Source organism: Oncorhynchus clarkii, chromosome 20 (genome assembly GCF_045791955.1).
Source record: "Oncorhynchus clarkii lewisi isolate Uvic-CL-2024 chromosome 20, UVic_Ocla_1.0, whole genome shotgun sequence".
NCBI classification, from domain to species: Eukaryota; Metazoa; Chordata; class Actinopteri; order Salmoniformes; family Salmonidae; genus Oncorhynchus; species Oncorhynchus clarkii.
The window spans coordinates 15,346,129-15,363,837 of NC_092166.1; the positions used below are offsets into that span (position 1 = coordinate 15,346,129).

Sequence of the window (17,709 nt, forward strand, 5' to 3'; positions counted from 1 at the left end):
TACATGCAGTCTACAGTTATATCTACACAGAAGTCACTCTGAGAACCCACTGGTGTTGTTTTACCTACTAATAACATCTGAAGGTCTAGTCATACTGCCACCTGAGTCTGTCTGTCTGTGCTGTTTTGGCAGGAGAAAAACATAGAAGTTGGCAAGCGCACTAATAATTTATCTGGGACTCAGTCTAGAGTCAGTATGGTTTGACCTTCAGAGATGATTTAGTATATCTGAGATTGCCAGCAACCTTGGGATACCCTCTACAGCACACCGTGTCCTAACCACTAGGCTGAACGTGTAATAGACGAGCACAACCAGGAATGATGTGTGTTTTGAAAAGCCACTGTGGCAGAAAGACTGGCTTAGACCCCAACTGACTGGGGAGCAACAGAACAGACTTCTTAGCAACCAACGGGGTTCTTGATATCTCCCCCCTTCTCTTTATTCCTGTCAACAACCTCTATGGTCAACCGCTCTCGCTCTCTTCCCGTCAACAACCTCTAGTCTAGTGAGTCTATGGCCAGGAGGAATAATCCCCTCTTTGTATGCTTGTGGAATTCACCCTCCATAATACAAGACTCAATTAGGGAGAGTACAAGGGAAAGGGAGAAACTTTGTTACCTTGGCAAAGCCTCCGTTCAAACCAAGCTGAATGTCCAACCTTGTGGCACAACACTCAGAGACTTTGGGCACTTCAGCCTAATAGGTAGATGTACGTCATCATGTGTAATGGTTCTTAACCCCGTACGGGGTCCTTGGGTAGAATTTTTTTTCCTGTTTTCTCAGACTTTGAGTTCCCATTCAGTTTCCATTGGTAGACTTACATAACTTCATTGCTCTCTCTCATCATTTATCTCTCTCTGCTGTGGGTGCATGATGTGCATCTTGCTAGCATCACTCATATGGCGAGGGGCTGAAGTTCATTGGTTCAACTCTAATTCCTATTGGGCTGGCCCACGTGGGGGAAAATGTAGGGAAAATGGCACAGGCCAGCTTCCAGAAAAACAGTTGCTTTCAAACTAAGGGTTTAGTGGCTAATTGAGGTAAGACAGTAATTATGTTTTACCTCATAGATTATGCATGTATGAACTACACATTGACACATCCAGTTTAGTAGTCTCCAAAGTTCCGGAGCATGTCTTTAAAGCTCAGTTGTAAATATGTTTGGTATGAAAGACAAATAAGCCTCAGAGCACAGCAGCCATACTTTCTATAGCATAGTAGTAAATAACAGGGCTAGTTTTGGCAGCTGTGCCAGGTTTCCTAGTTGGAAGTAAGTCCCACAATGAAACTTTATTTAAATCTCCCAGAGTGGAGCTGGGGTAGAACTGGGTGGTCTTCCCACACACCGGAACGATGGACTCACCATTCCACCAACACACCCTCTCTATGCCTTTAAAGAGATTTTTGCATATGATCTTTTGACCTGTCTGGGTCTGGAGGGGCCGGTCTTGGTACTGTTCAGTACATGAGAACATGAGAAAACATTTTGATACAGAGGCTGTTGTAGGCCTACCTGACTTTATCTGATGAAAAAGCATGTGTTTGTTTTTTATTTCAAAATGTTTTCTCCAGTTTGTGGTTACAGAAATGGTCTGACCCTGGACATACACTGTTCATATGATTGCAGCATCGGTTGAAGTTCACCGTCTGCACCATGTGGATCCTAGTGTCTTGCGATCTCAATTAGAGGTCGACCGATTAATCAGAATGGCCGATTAATTAGGGCCGATTTCAAGTTTTCATAACAATCGGAAATCTGTATTTTTGGACACCGATTTTGCCGATTTAAAAAATATATATATTTTTTTATTTTTACACCTTTTTACACCTAGGCAAGTCAGTTAAGAACACTCTTATTTTCAATAACGGCCTAGGAACGGTGGGTTAACTGCCTTGTTCAGGGACAGAATGACAGATTTTTACCTTGTCAGCTCGGGGGATTCAATCTTGCAACCTTACAGTTAACTAGTCCAACGCTCTAACCACCTGCCTCTCATTGCACTCCACGAGGAGACTGCCTGTTACGCGAATGCAGTAAGCCAAGGTAAGTTGCTAGCTAGCATTAAACTTATCTTATAAAAAACAATCAATCAATCATAATCATTAGTTAACTACACATGGTTGATGATATTACTAGTTTATCTAGTGTGTCCTGCATCGCATATAACGTAAACTCACCCCATTCCGTACAAATGTGCGCAACCGCAACATTCAAACGAGGCTACAAAGAAAACGAATGGGACTGTAACGACTGTGTTGACTTCAAAATCGGGGGTGTGAACTAGGTTTCTATTCAAGCGTTGATCGACATGGTAATGTCTCTATAGTATTGGAGAAAAGTTGAAAAAACTGATCCTCTGTTACATCTTGATGTGTCATGTCGTAACGTACAGCACGCATAAAGCAACTATTTCTGTCTTACAATCTCTCTCCACCAGGTGTAGCACTTCTCTCATAATTTAAAAACAAGAAATGGACAGTGACGAGGGTAAGGGGGGATACCTAGTCATTTTTTGCGTCATCATTGCATGCGATCATCATTCTCAAAGCCACTGTTTACTTCTAAGATCACTTTAGCACCGCCCTAAAAACCCGATTCAAATTCGACACAAACCTTCAAATAGGTATGTAATGACACATTATATAAACTCTTTATAGTGTTTTATTTACATTTTAGAGGCGATAAGGTGATAAGTTGGACAGATCGAGTGAAAATAAGCAGTTTTCCCACACGACAACTGTCAGCATTTTGGTCATGTAATTGATTCTGTTGGAAAGGGGAGAAATTGTGCTTTACAATGGTATTGACATTACAGTTGATCTGGAAGTATTACGTTTTTGGGGTGCTAAAATAAGGGCAATTGTACGGACCAAGGCGATGTACGTGTTTAAGTGAGTTTACGTTAATCGATGCAACGCAGGGGGATGATTTAACAAAAGTGCATTTGCGGAAAAAAGCACAATCGTTGGACGACTGTACCTAATCATAAACACCAATGCCTTTCTTAAAATCAATACACAGAAGTATACATTTTTAAACCTGCATATTTAGCTAAAATAAATCCAGGTTAGCAGGCAATATTAACCAGGTGAAATTGTGTCACTTCTCTTGCGTTCATTGCACGCAGAGTCAGGGTATATGCAACAGTTTGGACCGCCTGGCTCATTGCGAACTAATTTGACAGAATTTTACGTAATTATGACATAACATTGAAGGTTGTGCAATGTAACAGGAATATTTAGACTAATAGATGCCACCCCGTATTTCACTGAAATAATACACTTTTTTGTTTTCGAAATGATAGTTTCCGGATTCGACCATATTAATGACCAAAGGCTCATATGTCTGTGTGTCATTATGTTATAACTAAGTCTATGATTTGATAGAGCAGTCTGACTGAGCGGTGGTAGGCAGAAGCAGGCTCGTGAGAATTCATTCAAACAGCACTTTCGTGTGTTTTGCCAGCAGCTCTTCGCAAACACAGCGCTATTTATGACTTCAAGCCTATCATCCTAATGGCTGGTGTAACCGATGTGAAATGGCTAGCTAGCTGGTTAGTGCGCGCTAATAGTGTTTCAAACGTCATTCGCTCTGAGCCTTGGAGTGGTTGTTTCCCTTGCTCTGCATGGGTAATGCTGCTTCGAGGGTGGCTGTTGTTGTTGTGTTACTGGTTTGAGCCCAGGTAGGAGCGAGGAGAGGTACGGAAGCTATACTGTTACACTGTTACACATATGAAATACAAATGGTATAGAGAGAAATAGTCCTATAAGTACTATATTAACTACAACCTAAAACCTCTTACCTTGGAATGTTGAAGTCTCATGTTAAAAGGAACAACCAACTTTCATATGTTCTGAGCAAGGAACTCAAACATTAGCTTTTTTTTACATGGAACATATTGCACTTTTACTTTCTTCTCCAACACTTTGTTTTTGCATTATTTAAACCAAATTGAACATATTTCATTATTTATTTGAGGCTAAATTGATTTTTATTGATGTATTATATTAAGTTAAAATAAGTGTTCATTCAGTATTGTTGTAATTGTCCTTATTACAAATAAATAAATAAAAATTGGCAGAGTAATCGGTATCGGCGTTGAAAAATCATAATCGGTCGACCTCTAATCTCAATGTCAGTATGTATACTGTATGTATCACTCTACACTCACGCAAGCACGCACACACACACACATGTCATTCATTGATGATTCATCATTCATTTCATTCATATAGCAATAATTAATTTTACATAGGCTCTTACAAGTCAAGACTCGGAAATTGTGTGATTAGAACCAATACAGTGTGATTTAAAACAGACTAGTGTAGATGTATAAACTTGGATTGAGTTTTAATCCTGAGGAGTATTTTCCTTCAGGCCTCTATCTCCAGCTGAACACATTCCTCTTCCCTGTCGGAGGAACCAGTTGTGGAAGGACAAGGCCTGGAAATGTTTCCCAAATCGTTCCACAAGGTCAAGTTCTCACACTGGTGCTTGGGGTTGAATTTTGGGACACAGTTATAAGGAAAGTAATGTTTTAAAAGTAAGAGTTGGGGAAAAAAATGGTCTGAGTTGCCTGTGTGAGGTATATATTGCTGCAAATTTGGGGGTATTGTTTGCAAGAACATGAAGAATCAAACTCCGAACCCTCTAGCCACCAAGGCGACAATGCGCCGCAGTCTAAACGATCAAAGAAGTCATCCTAGCCAGCCTACCAAAGGCAGATTTGTTACAACACATCACAAAACCCTCATTGCACTGTTTCTCAGTCATGTCTTGTTTTCAAAGTGGAGAGGAAGTGTAAAGGTGGTATTTACCACATATACAACTGGGGAAAATCCACTTGAATGCCCCCCCAACTGGTAATTACGAGTGAAGAACTCGTCTATCATCCCTGAGTTCCAACTTTTCCCACATGCTGACCTCTGATGTCACCTACTAAGGAAATTACTTCCATAACAGCATTTTCGGCAGTTAAATGTGACTATATTTATTATAAAAAGCAGTCTATTAATATTGTTTTTGAACACTATAATTTGTTTACAAGCATGATAGCTGTACTTTAAGTTAATGGTTGACGCAGCTTGTTGACCATTAGCCAACCAGCATTTCTCAACGAGTTCAGAGCACTTGAATGCATCCAAACGGTATTTACAACGTCACAAGTGGTAATTACCACCTTCCCACTCTGTCATCGATAGGAGTTACTGTAGCTCCCCGACTCTTTGCTTTTCCTCAGCGGTCAGTCAAAGTCCACACCTCCACTTTAACCCTTCAGTTATTCCTGGCTGACTTTTGTTGAACTTTGACCTTTATGTCAGGGAAGGATGACAGAGAGGGAGGGAAAATGTCACTTCTTGTGACCAGATGTTTGCAGCCTCTATAATCCTGTGGGATTTTTCAATCTTAAAGTAACTTTACTTTGACAACATGTTCTGTACTGTAGGATAAATTGACCAGAGTGTGAGGAATGTAAGGAGACACTGTCATTAATGTAGTGTATTATTAGGATAAACCATATCATCATGTGGTCATAGATGATTGCTGTCCACTGTATGCCCCAGGCCGTAATCAAGTCATAACATAACATTTGGAAATCAACTGTTTTACTGAGGTAAATAGCATCAGGCTGTAAAAATGAGCTCATCAGGCTTCAAAGAGCAGAAGCCTAGGGAAGCATCTGTAACATGAACTAGCCAAAACCTCCAAGCCACAGTTGTATCATAGAAATTCACACAGATTTTGAATAGTGAATAGTGCCCCCCTCAACCTCAGAATAACTTGTACCCAGCTAACAAGAAACGTTCCCACAACTTTAGGTCATATAACATTTCCATAGGAATGCTCTTGTTATGTGCAAGGAATAGTTCTAAGAGACCCTTCCCTTAATGTCAAATAGAATTTACCCAGAACGTAGTTACCATGTTCTCTGAATTTAAGATATCAATGTTCTAGACACATTTCATGGGAACGTTGCAAGAACATTCATGCGTCCAGTTTTCTGTGGATTAGGAGAATATTCCATCAACGTTCCACCAAACATACATAGAACATGGTTGTCTAATGTTGATGGGGCATGTTAAGCTGTTTTAATGATAATTTACATAAGTGCCTAGGGAGGAGGAGTTAGGGTTTCTTCTGACTGGGTGTAAAAGTACTGGCCCAATAAGCACATCCCTTAGAGATATCCCTTATTAGGACAGTGGTTAGGGCATTTGGCTGTCACGGATTCCCCCGGTACTGCTGCTCATTCTGTTCACCAGCTCCAGAGGTCTACGTCACGGCCTTCTAGGCGTCACTGAACTGGATCATTACCACCAACCCCGGACTGTCTTGTCTCATTATGCACACCCGGTTTCCCATTGCCCCTGATTAGTATGTGTATGTGTGCCCTCTATTCCCCATTGTCCTTGTTGATTATTGTTCCATGTCCGTTGGTCTTGTGAGGACCTGTGATCTGTTGTATTGGCTTTCGTGTTACCGTGTTAGTGTGCACTTGTTATTACGGGTCTCGTCCCATGTACTTATTAGAGGTTCACACCTCGCTCTTTGTTTGGGCTATAGCCCTGTGTTATATATATATATATATATATATATATATAAAGTGTATATTTTGGGGTTTGTCCCCGTCATGTTCATGACACACTCTATTTCGGGTAGAGAAATAAACAAACTATGTCGTATTCCTGTGCCTGTCTATCATTTTACGTGACATGGGCATTGGTGCAGGTGGCCTGGGTTTGACAATATACGTTCATGTCATTATTTGGCAACAGTTAAAACACACCTATCTGATCTAATTAAAATGAGTTTGTCAATGACACTTTTGTTCTACTTTCTAAACTCCCTTTTTCAGGACCCTGTCTTTCAAAGATAATTCGTAAAAATCCAAATAACTGCACAGATCTTCATTGTAAAGGGTTTAAACACTGTTTCACATGCTTCTCCAATGAACCATAAACAATTAATGAACATGCACCTGTGGAATGGTCCTTAAGACACTAACAGCTTACAGACGGCAGGCAATTAAGGTCACAGTTATGAAAATTTAGGACACTAACGAGGCCTTTCTACTGACTCTGAAAATCACCAAAAGAAAGATAGCCCAGGGTCCCTGCTCATCTGCATGCTGATTCAAAATGGCGCTGGAAGAAATGGCAGCAGTTTTACGGGCGCCCAACCAACTGTGCTATTATGTGGGAGGTTTTCGTGTTATTTGTAACTGTAAGCATTTCACTGTAAGGTCTACACCTGTTGTATTCGGTGCACATGACAAATAAACTTTGATTTTATTTGCAAGGAGGCATGAGGTCTGCAGATGTGGCCAGCACAATAAATTGCAATGTTCATACTGTTAGGCGCCTAAGACAGCAACAGGACGGACAGCTGATCATCCTCGCAGTGGCATACCACGTGTAACAACACCTGCACAGGATCGGTACATCCGAACAGCACACCTGTGGGACAGGTACAGGATGGCAACAACAACTGCCAGAGTTACACCAGGAACGCATAATCCCTCCATCAGTGCTCAGACTGTCCGCAATAGGCTGAGAGAGGCTGGACTGAGGGCTTGTAGGCCTCTTGTAAGGCAGATCCACATCAGACATCACCGGCAACAACGTCGCCTATGGGCACAATACCACCGTTGCTGGACCAGACAGGACTGGTAAAAAGTGCTCTTCACTGACGAGTCACGGTTTTGTCTCACCAGGGGTGATGGTCGGAATCACGTTTATTGTCGAAGGAATGAGCGTTACACCGAGGCCTGTACCTGACCTGTTGGACGTACTGCCAAATTCTCTAAAACAATGTTGGAGGCGGCTTATGAAATGAACATTAAATTCTGTGGCAACAGCTCTGGTGGACATTCCTGCAGTCAGCATGCCAACTGCACGCTCCCTCAATACTTGAGACATCTGTGGGATTGTGTTGTGTGACAAAACTGCACATTTTAGAATGGCCTTTTATTGTCCCCAGGACAAGATGCACCTGTGAAATTATCATGCTGTTTAACCCTTGTGTAGTCTTAACATTCTGTATACTCCCCTTGTCCTGAGGGTAAAACATTACCCGCCTTCACTAAACCCCTAAAATAAAGCATCTTCATTTAATTTTAAACCCCAAATATATTTTGCATGACGAAACAACCTGTCATTCATCACAAACGTTGTGAATATCTGTGTTTTCCCTCTTCACAATGCAGGAAGACTGCATTTAATCAGTGGACACCACTCATTTTCATTACAACACACCTGTCATAATTGTTTTCTTTACTAAAGTATAGGTTTATTACTATTATTATTATTGCTAAAGGTACTGCATAGGTGTAAACAAACATTTTAGCACTTGTATAGCCTAGGAAAGTAGCAGAAATGCGCAGAAAGTTGTTTTGAATGCATTTTATTGAAGGGAAACAATAAGTTTTGAACTTTTTGGCAACATACTGTACAATGAGGAATTCAACTACAAGATACTAGTCTTCTCCCATTTGTTTAAATATTGCCCCCACCCACAAGGTGTATAAACAACAACAATAAATATGAATAAAATAAGATAATAGATACAAAAACATGAAGAACATAAATCAATGAACTCTAATTAGCACATGTAGGACAGTATGCAGGTTTGTGTGCCTGGACTTTGCAGATGTATTTCTCACATGTGCAGCACATAGTATTTGTGTTACAGTCCTTCTTTGGGGGCAGAATTGGCATCTCCTCCTCTTACCTGCCCCAGCTGCAGCCTCAGGTGGATCAGGACTAGATTCAGCCCCCTGAACAGCTTTCACAAGCACTGCAGAGGCTGCTGTGAGGGGGAGGCGCTCCCTTCTTTGAATGTGTGGGGTTATAAGTGCCTTTCCCAGCTGCTCAGGAACACCCTTCTCTTGTTCCGCTTATCAGGCATCCAGGTAGGGTTGATTGTGTCCCATATCACAAAGGCATTGTTTGAGGACACATCAATTATGTTATGGAAGATGACCAGGGGCCAGCAGGCCGTTATCCTCCTACAGCTGTAAATTCCAATCACCTTGTTCAGAACGCCTCCTTTGTTGTGGTTGTAATCCAGGATGATGGCTGGCTTCCTGTCCTCACGATCACCGATCTCAGCCGTTTTGTGCAGTGTGCTCAGGAGGACCACACTCTTGTTCCTTTTCGGGAGGTAAGAAACTAGAGTGGTGGTGGGGGTGAAGGCAAACTTTGATGAGAAGGCCTCTCTTCCCCTTGTAGCGAGGAGTGCAGGGGGGAGCTCAGGCTTGTTCTTTCTAACTGTGCCAACCATGGTGATCTTCCTTTTCAGGAGCTGCTGGCTGAGTTCATAAGAGGTGAAGAAATTGTCACGTGACATTGTGTCCCCTCAGTCCATCTGTCACATCAAGCACAACCTGCATCCCCTGGTTTTTCTCCGAACCTCCGCTGGTCGGCTTCCCTGTGTAGACTTGCATCTTTCAAGCGTAGCTGGATTGTGCGTCACAGGCCACCCATATCTTGATGCCATACTTTGCTGGCTTGCTGGACATATACTGCCAGAAAGGCGAGCGACCTTTTGACAAAAGAGATTACTATCAGTAATCAGTGTCACAGAAAACAATCACATAAATCAATGATATTACAGCAATACATAATAAAAATGAACAGTGAAAATCACTTCCATTACAGATATGAATTATTTTTGTTTTACCCCTAAATGGAACCAGTTGCTCATCGACTGTTACATCAGGCCCAGGGTTGTAGAGGTATGGCAGACGCTCCATCCACTTCTCCCAGACCTCTCTTATGGCCGCCAGTTTGTCTCTCACAAGTCTTGCAGGTCTTGACTCACAGTTATCAAATCGTAACATTCTTGAGAAAGTGTGCATCCCAGAGACTACATGTAGCCTCGCCTCAGGACCTATATACACCCGCTAAGATTAGCAGCCCTATGTAGGCACGCAGGCCAACCTCATCCATCCTTTTCCAGTTGTCTCCATATTTACGGAAACCCTCCAAATTTGTCATCTCCAGGATCACCAGGATGTTTACCTTTTTCTAATGTTGGGGTCACTCTAGGAAAAGTCATAAAATTTCAAGTTGAAAAAATATCATTTAGGGGGGTTTCTATGCTGTTAAACATAGTGGCGGTCATTTTTTAGCCTTAATCAGCTTCTTGTTATGCCACACCTGTCAGGTGGATGCATTATCTTGGCAAAGGAGAAATGCTCACAAACAAGGATGTAAACAAGTTTGTGCTCAAAATTGGAGAGAAATAAGCTTTTTGTGCAAATGGAACATTTCTGGAATCTTTTATTTGGGACATGGGACACTTTACATGTTGTTCTTGAGCTCTTCTTGTCTATTAATGTTCTGTACTATGTCGTGTTTCATGTTTTGTGTGGACCCCAGGAACAGTAGTTGCTGCTTTCGCAACAGCTAATAGGGATCCTAATGAAATACCAAATACTAAAACCCACTCTAACACTTATAGGAGATACTGGAGTGGTGCCTGAAACAGCATTTTCCACCACCATCAACAAAACACCAAATTATGGAATTTCTGGAGGAAGAATGTTCCAGACACTTGTAGAATCAATGCTAAAGGGCATTGAAGCTGTTCTGGCTCGTGGTGGCCCAACATTCTATTAAGACACTTCATGTTGGTGTTTCCTTTATTTTGGCAGTTGCCCGTATATCCGGCATGAACCCAATTTCATCAACTCATTTGTTCACATGATTATACTTCCTGAACTGGAAATTAATCAGAGATTTGTGACTGGCTCAAAAGGGTGTTCAGCTTTATGTTGTTGTTTCTCACCAACTGCACCTTGCAGCCATCACCTTCATTGTGACAGACAATATTTGTCATCAATCATTATGGTATTTTTGTTTGACTCAAGCGGATGTGGCCAAAGACATGGCTGAAACAGGAACCAACTTTGTTGTGATTCTAAAGCGACAGGGGATACAAAAGGAAGTGATATTTGAAACCTCTCCCTAACCAATTAATTGTACACATGTTTTCAGTTTGAGTGTGTGATATTTCGTCTAGGGAAAAGTTTATTTAAAAAATAATTTATACATAAAAGCTATGTTGGCACTGCCATGCTGATCTGAGCCTTGCTGTTGGAAAATCACTACAGTGTCTGACTCCATTCGCTGACTTTCGTCTATTGTCGGCTTCGTTTCTAGTCGGCTTCGCTAGGCTTACCGCTCGAACACACCAATTATTATTGGGTTAATGACACATGACACTGTTCCCTGTGTTTGACCAAGCCTATAGAATGCTCCTGTGGTTGTTGGATTAGGCCTGCATTACAGAATGGGTGATTCATGAGTGGAAATTAGTTTTGGTCAAACACTATGATTCTTTGTAGAGAAACTGAGGTTTCTATCATTTAGCTACTGTGGTTGTGGTGGGTACAGACTATACAGTATTATCGCAGTTTCTAAACCCAGAGGCCCAACATCGCAAGACTTCCGGGGACGCTTGCCAAGAAGACTGGTAGTCAATGGGCGCATTTGAGTGGATCACTTTTGTGAAGTTGCTGACCAATGCCTTTCAAAGTGTGTTGCATTATGGGGACAAAAATTGTCCTACTTGCGCCTACATGACAACTGAATGAACTTGACATAAATCATGTGATCAAAGGTCATGACGTTTTGACTGCAGTCAATTGTAAGTTTTCTGCAGTTGCTCGTCACCAACTTCATCCTGCAACCATCGGATGCATTGTGGGAAGCTCTATTGTGAACCAATCATTAGGGAGTTTTTGTTTGACCGACATGAACGTGACCATTTGATTTCAGTTTGTGAGTGTGTGATATGGGGTTGGAGGCATGTTTCTATTAAAAATAAAGACTTTTATAAACAATGAAACACTGCCATGTTGATCTGAGCCTTGCTGTTGGAAAACCACTTCAGTGTCAACCGACTAGACTTTCGTCTAGTCGGTTGCTTCAGCCTTACCACTCAAAGAGCCCATAAGCTTCTATAAGCACAAAATCATAAACACAGCCCATTTCTACAATTTCTCTCCTTGTCACGAATCCCGCTTCCTGAGTCTGTGTTTGCCTGTTTCTGTCCTGGAGTGTGTTTCCGGTGTCCTGGAACGCACCCTGTCTGGTTGCCGGGCGAATTAGCTTGTTGGGAGATCGATGTTCACCCGCACCTGTATCCCATCAGTAATCTGCACACCTGTCCTGATCATCACCTCTCCCCTTCAAAAGCTCTGACCTGACATCCATTCCCTGCCGGATCGTTAGCCATGAACAGTATGTTGTGCCATAGTATCAGCCTCAAGTTGGATATAATTTGTTTTTTTGTTTTTTACGTATTGCTTGCCTTAAACTTACCTCCGTTTGTTCTGTCTTCAGTTATTCACCCGGATCATTTACCCCATTCCCGTCTGGTCGTCGGAGGATTCCGCTACCCCATTGGATCCACCTATTTACTCCCATCAACTCACCACCGCTGCCCGCTACGCCACCTGGATATATCTACCCATTCACATTCACTTGTAAATAAATACTCACCTTCTTCCTACTCTCCTTGTCCTGGTCTGCTTCTGGGTTTGATTTTGAAAGAACGTGACACTCCTCAAATGTTATTTTAAATCAAGCCTTAACCTTAACCACACTGCTAACCTTATGCCTAAACCTAAAATTCAATTAAGACCAAAAGCAAATTTATGTAGCCAATTTTGACTGTGGCTGTGGATCTGATTTTGGGGATATTGAAGCAAGTGGAAACAAAGCAGACTCAGCAGACTTGGGTTTGGGGTTTAAGAAGTCAATACGTGAAGTGAAAAGTTCTTCCTTAGTTATTAATTTTCTCTGACTATAAAGGCACAACCTAGATTTGAGACAATGTCTTAAGTAGCTGAACATGTTATTGCTCCAACCTCGTGAAAGTAACAAGCTGACACATTTTCATCAAAAACAACTTTATATTGAACAAGTTCCTTTGATTTGACGGCCTGCCCAGTTCGGCATGAGACGACCGTTAGACCCAATTATGTGTTTCTGCGCATTACATTTATTCGGCGCGTTCAAGTGGATCACTTTTGAAGATGGTCACTGCCTTTCGAAGTGTGCATTATGGGGATAAATATTGAACATTACTAAAATCTTGTGATCAAAGGTCATGAAGTTTTGACTGCAAGTTGCTCCAGTTGCTCTTCACCAACTTCCTCCTGTAGCCATTGCCTGCATGCTGGAGGCTCTAATGTCGACCAATCATTAGGGAGTTTTTGTTTGACACACGAACCTGACCAAAGATGTGACTGAAACATGAACCAACTTTGTCACAATTCATGTGTAGAGTGGATATGTACAAATGAATGTGATATTTAAGGCTCTGTCTCTCACCAATTGGTTGTACAATGTACACACATACACTTGAGTGTACAAAAGTGTACAAAAGTGTACAAAAGTGTACTTGAGTGTACAAGGAACACGTGCTCTTTCCATCACAGACTGACCAGGTGAATCCAGGTGAAAGCTATGATCCCTTATTGATGTCACTTGTTAAATCCACTTCAATAAGTGTAGATGAAGGGGAGGAATAAGTATTTTTAAGCCTTGAGACAATTGAGACATGGATTGTGTTTGTGTGCTATTCAGAGGGTGAGTGGGCAAGACAAAATATTTAAGGTCCTTTGAATTGGGTATGGCAGTAGGTGTTAGGCGCACCGGTTTGAGGGTGTCAAGAACTGCAACGCTGCTGGGTTTTTCACACCTATTCGTTTTACGTGTGTGTCAAGAATGGTCCACCACCCAAAGGACATCCAGCCAACTGGACATAACTGTGGGAAGCGTTGGAGTCAACATGGGCCAGCATCCCTGTGGAAAGCTTTTAACACTTTGTAGAGTCCAAGTCTCGGCGGATTGAGGCTGTTCTGAGGGCAAAAGAGGGTGCAACTCAATATTAGGAAGGTTTACCGATGTTCTGAACACTCACTGTATGTTTTCAGTTTGTGAGTGTGTGAGGGTTGAATATGTGTTTATTTTGACATTATGAAGTACAAACGTAATAAACAATGGCAACACTGCCATGTTGCACTGAGTCTTGCTGTTGGAAAACCACATCAGTATCCGACTTTCGGCTGTCGCAAATGTACTTCACCTACTTCACTCCTCAACTTTCGTCTACAGTCAGTTGCTTTCGCCTTACCACTCAAACCAGCCCATTGGCTTATCTAGCCAATGGTGCCATGACATCACCTACAAACGTGATCGGGGATTTCTATTGGAGAAGCAGTTTCTACATAATTCATACCAAACCATATCTAGTTTTGTCAAGCCTTATCAGTTGGCTATCATATTTGGCACAGTCTACTACTACTGGTATTGTCGTATAGTCCAAATGTAGGTTAGTAGGGCTCAGAAAAAATGATCTGACCTGGAAAAACTTTTGGCCTTTGTTTAGGCCAGATCAAATGGTCAGGAAAAACTCCTCACTCCAGTTTCTGTCTCCTGTTTCTCAAAGAATCCACAGCTCTTGAGCGATGATTCCCATGTCAGCCACAAGGGGGTATTTGAGTGTAGAAGACATGTGGACTACGGAAGAACTGGTGGACTGATTTGTTTTGCTGTTAGGCAGATAGAGAGAGTGACAGAGAAAGGGAGGGCACCCATGAATCTTTTCCAGATCTATGTCAGTTTTACTGATACAATCTTAGACATTAGTGTTAACATTTCCCAAAATGCCTGATGGGGATTTAATTATAATGGTGATTTAGAGAGTCAAAGCATCAGGGCCTACTCTAGCCTTTTGGGGGCCCTAGGTGAAATAGGGTTGGGGGGCCCTCCACCAAGTGGGACAATTTTTTTTGTGTACGTTTGAAGTTCATTTCCTGCAATTCTACACATTTTGCCATGAGAAAATCTAGCAGTTTTAAAGCAAGTTTTCTGCAGTTCTACACAATGCCTTGGGCGGAGAGAATATTTTTCAATTTCCAAACAAATTTCTATGCAAGTCTACGCATTTTGTCATTGGGCAAAGTGAAATTTTTGCAGTTTTAAAGCCAATTTTCTGCAATTCTACACATTTTGTCATGACTTATGCCATGTTAGTGATATCTTAGGCTGGAGCCGGCCCTGCAAACCATCTACAGATATGAATGATTTTTGACAAAATGTTATATCCAAACTCTTACAGCTGGATGCTAAACTTTTTATGAATTATTAAACAAAAAAAAGGGAAATAATGTTATAACTGCATTATACCCACAGCAATCTCTTTCTCTTGTTTCCTCTCAAAAATAAATTGCAGAAATAATTTGTGTGTAATGTCAATGGGATTTCAGATAGTATAATTTTCAGATAACCTGACTTAACACTGGTCACAGCATTATCTGACTCAGTTGGTAGAGCATGGTGCTTAAAAAGCCAGGGTTGTGAGTTCAATTCCCACAGGGATTAGTACCAAAAATTATGAACTCACTACTGTAAGTCGCTCTGGATAAAAGTGTGCTAAAAATGACAGAAGTGAGTTTGTGTTCTCACAGTAGGCAATACATGTCACGCCCTGACCATAGAGAGCCTTTTTATTCTCTATTTTGGTTAGGTCGGGGTGTGACTAGGGTGGGTGATCTAGTGTGTGTATTTCTATGTGGGCCTGGTATGGTTCCCAATCAGAGGCAGCTGTTTATCGTTGTCTCTGATTGGGGATCATATTTAGGCAGCCATTTCCCTACTGTGATTTGTGGAATCTGTTTTTGTGTTGTTGCCTGTGAGCACTCCAGAACGTCACGTTTAGTTTATTCTTTATTGTTTTGTTGTGCGGTTCACTTATAATAAATATGTTGAACCGATTTCACGCTGCGCTTTGGTCTGAATGTTATTACGACGATCGTGACAATACACTTACATTATTACCCAACAAAATTGACAGAAAATCTACAATTTCCATAATATCTAACCAAAGGTGTGATCATTGAAGACAACAGAAGACTACAATCATTCATGCAAAAAATCATGTTATTTTTCAGATATAATTGTAACTTAGGTTTACTGTCTGTAATCGAATGTAAGATTAAATATAACAAATTAAATGAATGAAAATAAAATGTTTAGCCATAAATACTCATCCACATCACAGTGAATGTTCTCAATATTCATGCACCGTGGGAAAAGCTTTTGGCATTGCAAATCCATGCTTGACATTGGTCTGCATTGATGTCATCGAATGCCTCATCCATGGCCAGAAGGAGGGTGGAGGTGGCACGCTCATGGAGATGGTGATCGTACAACTTCTACCTCCATGCTGAAAAAAATACTGATAAGATTGTTGCTGCTGTCAAGGGGACGTTAGATTTATTAAAATGTTGTTGCCAGGGAAACTCACGCAAGGAGGACTGGGAGAGGCTATATGAGTTACAGGATGTCTTAGACATTTTGCAGAACCTGGGGAGAGCTATCATATACTGTACTCTGTACCAACTTCTGCCTACAATTGTATTACTAAAGGATCATTTTAATACTTAAACAAAGAGTCTGTGTTTCCTTTCCATTACTAATGTATGTTTGATAATTATATAGACCTGATCATTTGTTGAAGAAATTGACCAACAGGGTCACGAATCGGGGATGGGCCCGAAACCATGCCTGAACCACCTCTGCACGGTAGAATCTGACATTGTCCCACTCAATGACCTAGGTGACCCCTTCACCTTAGCAGGTCTGCTCAATTTAATTGAGAAACACAATGAGGTTTTCAGTGTTGTATGATCCAAGTAATGGCCTACGTCCTACCACACCATCTTTAGAGATCGCTGCGCACGTGGAGATGTTTCCCCCACGTTGTCCAGGCACTTGGACGGTCACCCGTTGGCCAATGAGGTTTCACCCACGTTGTCCAGGCACTTGGACGGTCACCTGTTGGCCGATGAGGTTTGGCCAGGTTGAATCCTGCTTCATCAACAAAGATATACTTGTGATGGTTCACAGCAGCATCAAGCACCATCACCCTCTAAAAATATATTTTGGTTAGTTCTTTTTTAAATATAATTCCAATATGATATTGTGAAGTAGCATGTGCATCAAATAGTAACAGTAATACAGTACATAATGTAGTACCTGAACATACTCAGCCAGCAGTTGTTTTACCCAGTTGTTTCTCTCAAAAGGCACCAGGTAAATGCGTTTCATAGATACCTGGTGCCTCTTCAAAAGTCAAGCGATTGTTGGTAGGCTGATGGATGCCATGTTGGCAAAGGTGTCATCGTTCTTCTCAGTGGCCTTCTTTATTTCGGACAGCCGTATGTCACAGCTGGCCCATACCATTTTCACCACTGTCCACTCCTGCTGGTCGGTCAGCACACGGCCACCATGGGGTCTTCTGTCAATTCTGTGGGTAGAACAGAGTTTACTGTAAATAGATCATACTGTAAAATGTTTTGTGAATTTACATGCATTACAATATGTAATTTACTATAAATGTAATGGTAAAGCATAGTGCATATCCTGCAGACATCGGTTTTCTTGGCAAAATGGTCTCATGATCGAATTGACAGTTGATCTTTTCAGATTGGGGTGAACTAACCTGACAGGCTCTGCCATGGTAAGGTCTCTGTTTTCCACATGGTCAATGATGATGGCCTGGACTTCGTTAGACAACAGTTCCCTGCCGTCTGCCTCCCTCCCTATGATGTCCACCACTTTCACAGGGACCATGTCCACCTCTTTGATAGGGCCCATGCCCACCTCTGACGGGCTCCTTGTCTACGAGCA

General features: G+C 41.6%; 1 pseudogene; it reads right to left on the bottom strand.

Annotated features, from left to right (window-relative positions):
• Window positions 1-8,848: 8,848 nt before the first annotated feature.
• Window positions 8,849-9,842, bottom strand: LOC139376899 (piggyBac transposable element-derived protein 4-like; annotated as a pseudogene).
• Between the last annotated feature and the right edge of the window lie 7,867 nt (window positions 9,843-17,709).